The sequence below is a fragment of the Camellia sinensis genome, chromosome 10 (genome assembly GCF_055761805.1).
Source record: "Camellia sinensis isolate YWXY chromosome 10, ASM5576180v1, whole genome shotgun sequence".
Taxonomy (NCBI): Eukaryota; Viridiplantae; Streptophyta; class Magnoliopsida; order Ericales; family Theaceae; genus Camellia; species Camellia sinensis.
The window spans coordinates 18,601,564-18,611,241 of NC_138970.1; positions in this window are offsets into that span (position 1 = coordinate 18,601,564).

A 9,678-nucleotide genomic window follows, 5' to 3' on the forward strand; every position below is an offset into this window, starting at 1 on the left:
CTGGCTTGCACGCCAGTTTTATTTGCTTTCTTAGTTAACTCATTAATTAATTAGAAATCTGTAATATTCTTTTATTCGGGACTGTAATATTTGGACTGTATTATTTATTCGGACCCTCCGAGTGAGGGCGTAACTGTAATAAGTGTGCGTGTGTGTGATGTATGTCTTCCAACCCCACGTCTTTCTCCCTTTTATTTATCCGCTTTTGATGGTTAGATTAGGGCATATTTCAATTAGCATACAGTATGATAGCATGTTTGCATTCATTCATCTGTTTTGCATGCACCGGGCTCGGCGCATCATACTAACTGCATTGTACTTTCAATTCCAAATTGAATACATGTTAGCTGTAGCATTCCATATGCCATGTTTAAAATAGTCGAGCCTGCTATAGTTGCATTTTGCATGTGTTGCATTAGGCATTTCTGTATACTTAGGGTCATGCATGATTTCTAATACAGTTTTTGTTTTGGCTTGGAGTACTCGGTGAGTTCTATGCTTTAGCATCCTTGCATGCGTGTGAGTGAATGCCATGAATAGCATGCTTACCATGAGGCTATGTGCTTATCTGATATATCTGCCTGAATGCCTGTGGGTGAAGGTTGGGTTATCTGAATTGGAATGAATCATCAAAATGTTTCAAGCCTACCTGCGGGTAGCAAACCATTTTCAAAAACAAGCATGAAATGTTTTGTTCCAATTCAGGCGATCCAGTCTATACTTATATGCTGTGATCATCACATAGTAACCTAGGCTAATAACCGGTATAAGAACTCACAATGTTTTCAAAAATTGATATCATGGTTAGTAGAGGCCGGTCTATGACCGGGCGAGCGGGGGTGCTCACGAAGTGACCTTCCCCAATCGTACCCAAGTTCCCGAGCCGAGGCAACTTTGGTGATGACGGACACGTGGCCTTTTGGCACCGAGTCAGGGTTTCCTAAATTTCCCAAAATAAAATATTTAGGTGGCGACTCTGTATCTGGCAAAGCAGTCCATGTTTGGCACTTCTTTCAAAAATCAGTTTTCCTAAAACGATTTGCCGAATTTGGACTCTTTGGTTCAGATTTAGAACCGTGACTGCAAAAGTCGAGTCCGAGCTGTAGCGAGGTCCCCCCGCGGGCTTGTTACAGTGGCCAACAAGGTCACAAGGCCTTTGCATGTCCACAGAAGGGAGGAGGACAGTAGATGTTTCCACCACCACCACCACCTAACCGATCTCAGAGTTAGTCTCAGAGTAGAGGGCAGGGGCCTACTTGCTATCAGTGCGGGCAGTCAAGGCATATGAAGAGAGCTTGCCCGCAGTTGGAAGGCGCATCTGGCGCATCGGGGTCGAGGCAGACTCAGAGCCACCAACAGGCTCACTCAGTTCAGACATCGCGAGTTAATTAGGGAGCCGCTTCAGCTCAGTCAGTACAGCAGGCCTATGCTCCGAGAGATGAGCAGGTTGATCAGAGGCCACAAGGGCGCGTGTATGCTGTTATCGCGCCAGAGCAGTTGCTGGGATCCTCAGATGTAAAAGGTATTTTTGTTGTGTGTAATTCTTTGGCTAATGTGTTGATAGCCACGGGTGCGTCCCATTCATTCATATCTGCTACATTCACAGTTGCATTGGGGTTAGAGGTAGCACGGTTAGCGTCTCCACTCAGAGTTGAGTCACCGGTCGGGGGCACAGTTGACCTAGAGCAGAGGTGTCGTGGTTGTGAGATAGAGGTTGTTGGGCGTCGACTCCTTTTTTGTGTTTGTGTTGTTAGACATGTTGAGTTTTGATTTCATCTTAGACATGGATTAGTTGTCTTCGTATCAGGCAGTGATTGATTATTTTCGTCAGAGGGTCATAGTGTGCACCTCGGGTGATGATTGTTTTTACTTTCTGGGGGACAGGTTTGATCGGGTCTTATCGCCAGTATTCGACCCTCGTAGTAGGAACAAGTTTAGTGATCTTCTTGCTACCCTTTTGGATAGTGAGTGTGACAGGATTTGTGTTAAGTTGCCAAGGGTAGTTTGTGAATACCCGGATGTATTTCCTGAGGATCTTTCCAACTTGCCGCCCCACCGGGAGATCGAGGTCACCATCTACTTAGTGCCTGGAACGGCACCAATTTCTATGGCACCATATAGATTTGCACCTGCGGAGTTGCACGAGCTGAAGATTCAACTCCAAGAGCTTTTAGATAAGGGCTTTATTCGCCCTAGTACATCACTTTGGGGAGCGCCGGCTCTCTTTGCGAAGAAGAAGGATGGGTCGTTATGGTTGTGTATTGATTATTGTAAGTTGAATCGAGTTACCGTCAAGAACAAATACCCATTACCCAGAATAGATGACTTGTTTGATCAACTTAGAGGGTCTTGTTGCTTTTCGAAGATAGATTTGAGATTGGGGTATCATCAATTGAGAGTCTGGGAGGAGGACATCTAGAAAATGGCCTTTCGTACGCGTTATGGCCACTATGAGTTCCTTGTAATGCCATTTGGGTTGACTAACGCACTGGCTTCCTTTATGGATTTGCTGAACCAAATTTTTAGGGAGTACGTGGACCATTTTGTGGTTATTTTTGTGGATGACATCCTAATTTATTCAACTTCCGAGGAGGAACACAAGGCTCACTTGAGGGTGGTGCTTGATTTTCTTAGGAAGCATTAATTGTATGCCAAATTTGAGAAGTGCGAGTTCTGTCTCAACGAGGTGAAGTTTTTGGCTCATGTAGTGTTAAGAGAGGGAGTAACTGTAGATTCTTCAAAGATAGATTATGTACAAGATTGGGAGCAACCTAAAAATGTTTTTGAGATCTGGAGTTTCTTAGGATTGGCAGGGTACTACTGGCATTTTGTGAGGGATTTCTATAGACTAGCCGCGTCTTTGACTAGATTGACTAGAAAGGGGGTTAAGTTTGTGTGGAGTGAGGCTTGTGAAAAGTCTTTCCAAGAGTTTAAAACTAGATTGACTACGGCACCGGTGTTGATCATTCCGGAGAGAGGTTTAGGTTACACTGCGTATTGTGATGCGTCTCGGGATGGGCTTGGTTGTGTTTTGATGCAAGGGGGGAAAGGTTGTGGCTTATGGTTCACGGCAATTGAAGACTCATGAGAAGAATTACCTCACCCACGACTTAGAGTTAGCAGCAGTAGTATTTGCCTTGAAAATTTGGAAGCATTATTTATATGGCGAGAAGTTTGAGGTTTTCTTCGATCATAAGAGTCTAAAGTATTTGTTTTCTGAAAAAGACTTGAATTTACATCAACGGAGGTGGATGGAGTTTTTAGAAGATTATGACTTCGAGTTACATTATCATCCGGGGAAGGCCAATGTAGTGGCCGACACCTTAAGTTGAAAACCCGTGAATAGTTTGGAAAGTGTGGCCATTCGGGAGGGGTTATGTTGGGGGATATAGGCTAGTTTGAATTGCAATTGGGTGAGTCTGAAGAGGGTGCAACATTGTTTACTTTGAATGCTCAACCTGTCTTAATTAGCAAAGTTGTAAAGGCACAACAAGGAGACCGTGAAGTAGAGTTAATTTGTGATAGAATCTCCAATGGGAAGGAAGAAAAGGTTAAACATTCACTCGGATCAGAGTGTACGTTACCTAGACCATTTGTTTATACCTGAGCCTTGTAGAGAGGAAGTGCTTCGGGAGTTCCATCACTTACGCCTTGTGGTACATCCGAAAGGCACTAAAATGTATCGTGACCTTAGCCGTCAGTTTTGGTGGAGGGGTATGAAGCGAGATGTCGCATCCTCTGTGTCGAAGTGCCTTACTTGTCAATAAGTGAAGGCCGAGCATCAAAGACCAGCAGGTTTGTTACAACCCTTACCAATATCCGAGTGGAAATGGGAGCACGTTACCATGGATTTCGTAGTTCGGCTTCCTAGAACACAGCGGGGCAGTGACGCCATTTGGGTGATTGTTGATAGGTTAGCTAAGTCCACGCATTTCATCCCGATGCGTACCGGCGATTCAGTTGAGCACTTGGCAAAGTTATACGTTAGGGAAATAGTTCGACTTCATGGGGTTCCAGTAACCATTGTGTCGGATAGGGATCCTCGTTTTACTGCCCGGTTGTGGCATAGCCTTCAAGAGGCATTAGGAACTAAGTTGACCTTTAGCACCGCTTATCACCCTCCAACCGATGAGCATTCGGAACGTACTATTCAGATTTTAAAGGACATGCTTAGAGCTTGTGTCCTAGATTTCAAGGGGTCTTAGGAGAGACATTTACCGTTGATTGAATTTGCCTACAATAATAGTTATCAAGCTAGTATCGAGATGGCACCGCTTGAGGCCTTGTATGGCCGACCTTATAGATTATCAGTCTGTTGGGCTGAGGTAGGGGATGCACCGTTATTAGGTCCAAAAATTATTAGGGAGACAACTAAGAAAATTGCTCTCAATCGGAAGAGGTTAGCTACAGCCCAAAGCCGACAGAAAAAGTTATGCCGATAAGAGGAGATGACCCTTATCTTTCGAAGTAGGTGACTATGTTTTCCTTAAGATCTCACCTAGGCGGGGTTTAATGAGGTTTGGCAAGAGTGGAAAGCTGTCTCCGAGGTTTATTGGGCCTTTCAAGATATTGGAGAGAATTGGGGAAGTGGCATATCAGTTAACCTTACCGCCACAACTTTCGGGGGTTCACAATGTGTTTCATGTGTCCATGCTTAGGAAATACGAACTCGACCCTTCTTGTGTGCTAGACTGGGTTGATTGGAGGTAGATGAGGATGCCTTCTACGAAGAGCGACCAGTTCAAATCTTAGATACCCAAGAGCAAGTGCTACGAGGCAAAACCATACCGTTAGTGAAGGTGTTGTGGAGACACCACTGAGTTAAAGAAGCAACATGGGAAAGGGAGGCGGAAGTCCACTCCAAGTATCCAGATTTGTTTGAAAATGCTTAGTTGTTTATTTTAATTTGTAATGTTCCCTAGTGTTGAAGAGAAAAACTGTTAAATTGTTGATCACATGTTGTTGTATGTATTGTTAATCTGAGCATGAGATTGTGAAGGAATGATATTTTTCTAAAGATGTTTTATTTCATATGTCTAGTATGAGCGAATGTGCTTTGATGAAATGATGAGGAAGAAAATGGTAAATGTTGGTTAAGCATTGATGTTATGACTTGAAAATGTTGTTAGAATGGTCATATTTGCTAGAACCCTTTGTTTGATTAGTTTGTTTAAATTTCGGAGATGAAATTTCCTATGGTGGGGAGGTTGTGACGACCTAGTATGCCATCCATCTCTTTTCCTTTGTTTAACCTCGGATTTGTCATGTTAGTGTGTCGGGTCTCACTTGAAGCCTTGTTAATCATCTGAGTTGTTGTGCTCAGAAGTTTTTCTCAAAATTCTTGTTCTTGTCTCTTTGGTGTTGATTCCCACTTGTTCCGAAGGGTGTGAGGTCCGGTCCAAGGTGCCTAGAATTGAGCGGGGAAAATTCTGGGCTGGAAGTAGGGGCCACACGTGCGGGGCCTTGGGCCACATGTGCAGGAGAGGGCCGCACGTGCAGAATACAGGCGAGAACTTGGGCACTCACTGAAGTAAAAGCACGAGGCACAACAGGTGCGGGGAGAGGGAGGCCGCACGTGTGGGAAAGAGGCTCCGCACATACGGGACGCTGGCAGTCCGAAAACTCTGTTTTTTTATCTCATTTTGGCCGAATTTGTATCATTTTCTAACCCTCCCTTCTCACTCTAAAAAGACATTTTGCTCTTCTTTCTCTCTAAAAACCTCCATCAAACACCCAAAACCCTTGATTTCTTGAAATCCTTTGGGTCTAGATCTATCTTCTCTCACAAGTCTTGAAGATCAAAGCTAGAGCTACATTGTGTACGTTGGAGATTGAGTTTGGGGCATCTTTGATTTCTAGGGTTTCACCCTCTTTTCTTCATCAAACCTTGAGGTAGGGACTCTCTTGAGTTATATATACATGTTTTGCAACATTGGTGTTGATTCAAAGGTGTTATTGTAGTTATTATATTGATTTTGATTTTTGAGACCCAAAATGTAGAGATTTTCAAAAAGGGGATTTTAAAAATCTCAAACTCTTCTAAGATGAAATCTTGAGAGTTGAAATTATCTTTTTCATTGAAAATGGGGTGATCTTAAGGATTCTTTTTAAGTGTTTGATGTGTGTGTGTGGTTGGCAAAGAGGTAAAAAAAAAAACCTAGAGATTGGGGGTTTTGGAAAATATGTGGGAATTTATGGAGTTTCCTTGGGTTATATGAAAGGTGAGTAGAATTTTGTATCATTATTTGCAAATATGATAAAACTCCTTGATGTAAGAGAAATGGGAGGTCATACTTGAATTTATTGATAGATGCATGTGTAGTTATGAATTGATCCATAATGGAGTTCTATGAAATATGAAAATTGTGACCTTTGGGAAATTGATATTCACGGGTATTGCATGTGGTCTCGAAATGACTAATGTGATCGTCTGTCACGCCCCAGTTTTAATTACTCGGAAACATTACCAAAGCCTCAAAAGTAGGTCCATTTTTTTTTTTTTTACGAACATCCATTACCCTTGAGTAATAGAAATACAATGATACATGTTCTCTCTCTCTCAATGAACATTGCAATGGTAACAATACATGTCAATCTCGTACTGTGAAGCTACAAATGAATAAAATACAAATACATGATCCATCACATCTCCAGTGAAATTACATATAAAAGACACATGGACTTCTTAACTCTTCAATCAAAGAATCCAAATTTTCTTCCTGTAAAAAGATAAAACAACAAGGGTTGAGCACTAATGCCTAATAGGAATCTCATAGTTCTAAATCAATAACTAACACATAGATAGAAATGATCATGCATGTAAGATGATACCATATAGTAGGGTGACATCTTCTAATTTCAAAATATCATAAGTAAAGTACCTTTTTTTCAAAACTATTTAAACACTTTTAAGAAAAACCTCCAGCCATTAAAAATCATCCCTTAACTTTAGAAAACCATAGATCCTTGTGAAACAACCATATTTGAGAAACAACATCATTTAAAAGTTATTAACCAATTCCCAAAATATTTCTCATTCAATTTCCATTTTTAATGTTCATCTTTTTCTTTCATTTTTCCTTTCTACTCATTATATTTATTTAGAACTCCATAACTTCAAGTTCAAGCTCCCTTTTTGATTCACTAACAATTCTCCTATACTCAATTCACACCGTTATTTACGCTCTCAAATTTCATTTCAAGGTAACACAAGATTAACAAACCCCTTTCAATTCAATCTATTATTTATTTACAGAACAATACTCATAATTTACCTTTATTATCGCAACTAATTCATTAAGTTCACCATCACCAATCCATAATCCAATTACCACTTCAATTTCCATTCTTTCAATTAATTTCATACCAAATACTGGATCCAATCACAAGTCATCTCCATGAGTCACACGCTTTACCGGTCACAAGCCGGAAGGAACGCGGAACCTCAACATATGACATGCTTTACTGGGCACTAATCCAGAAGGAAGGCGGAACCCATCTCAAGCACCACGCTTTACCGGCTCAAAATACGGCGGGAAACGAACCCCAAGATAACATCACAATCCATCATTACAATTAGTGGGCAATGCCAACACGTCTTCCATTATTTCCGTAACACATTAGTTCAATACATATCCACCATATATTAAAATTCCATTTACATAACAAGTACAAATATGTTCCATGACCTTCTTCATTATCCATTAAATCATTCATTGTTTTGTCACACAAAAATATAACAACACATCCATAGAGGCAAAGATTCATCTTTAAAGTGTTCACAATTCTTGGGTTCAAACTATTTCTTTACTTTTCCATATTATTATCAAGTCTTCATATTCAATTTTTACAACACATTGGTTATCAATTACTATCTAAGGTTATAAATTTAATCTCCAACATTTATTTTCTTTGATACAACTTTTTCATATAACACCGTCATATTTCACAATCTCTCATTTATCATTATTCACACTCATCTTAACCCAACATAGACTTAATTTCATAAATTTCATGTTGACTAAAGTATCCTTATTTTCCAAAATAAAACTTCATAACTAGAGTCAAACATAAATTTGGGCTTTTAGTTTTGAGGTATAAAATCGCTTTCTAACTACACAATAAAATTCTTAAAGCTACACTTCATCATCTTATCACAAATTCCATATCATTAACAAATCTATTTCCCCAAATTTTATTTCATATTAGAGCATGATTTCCACAAGTTCAAACTTCTCAAACCACTAATTTTTATTCCAATTTTTCCATTGATTTTACACCTAAGGTTCAAAATCCATAATCTTAACCCAACAATTGAACCCTAACACTTCAAACCCTAAACCCCCAAATTCCATGATATAACACTATATGCTCAAAAATGTAGATTTTACATTTATATAATCAAAATACCACAAATCTATCTATTAATGCAAGTATTGAAGAAGAACTAGGACCCCTACCTCAAAAATCAAGCAAGGAGCAAAGCTTTGATGAGATTCCTTCACAAATCCGAATTCCAATCGGTAGAAAATGTTGAGCTTCAAGCCACTTCACTTTCTTGTAAGGGATCTTGTCCAAGTCTTAGAAGAATTGAGAGTATTTGGGGTCAAAAACCTAGGGTTTTCGGACCTAGGGTGTCACGACCCAAACCCGGCCCTATGGGTTTAGCACCGTAACCGGCCAGTAATCCGAGATTACCGAAGGCCTGCAGAACAGTAGTACAGTAAAACAGAGTACAGGGCCTGACGGAAGCCAATACAGTAAATAAACAGTGCCCAATGAGCTGTGACAGTCTGTATGCAAAAAGACTTCTCATACATTTATACATAAACAGTATAGAACAGTATGCACAACATTTACAATCATCCAGACTAGGGACTCAATCCCTGCATATCAGTATGGTAAACATTCAGTCTATACAGAACGGTAAGACAGTACAGAAGGGGAAAATCTAAAACACCCCTAAGCCTTAACGGTTAGGCTCGGAACCTCGCAGTGAGGCACATAGGCTGGCTTGACAAAACTGGAGGAATCCTGACGCTCCTAGCTGCGGTCTGGTGCCTGTACACCTACATATATATATGAGCCGTGAGCTAAAGCCCAGTGAATAACATAATGCGTAAAGAGGTTAAGAATGAATGTCCTTACAGTATGAAAACAGTTCATTTCAATCAGTCATTCAGTTGCTCAGTACAGTAAACAGTCATATGTGGTACATCCGTTAGCATAACAGTAAACAGTAGGTCTAGAAGACCGAACAGTAATGATGGCCATCAGTCAGTAAACAGTAGTGGTTCCAACAAGGGAACCGACAGAGATCTCTGTAACAGTAACAGTAACAGTAGGTGCTAAGGATGCCACAATACAATTCAGAATATAGGACATACATTCATTCAGTTAACAGTAATCAGTTCAGAAACAGTACAGTTCGGTTGTTCAGAAAATAATCATTTGTGAACATATCTTTACACAATCGTTACTCACAGAGTTCGGGCTACAGTATGCTAGAGCGTGTCTCCCCAGTCGCCAACCCTACACAGTTAACAGATTGAACACACTAAGCTATACAGTTGGGAAATATAACAACTTAATCCCTAACGCCTCGGTGTGTTCTACATCTATATCCTCAACAAGATGCCTTAAACTAGGCCTAAGAATGCCTAGAATGGGATGAGGATG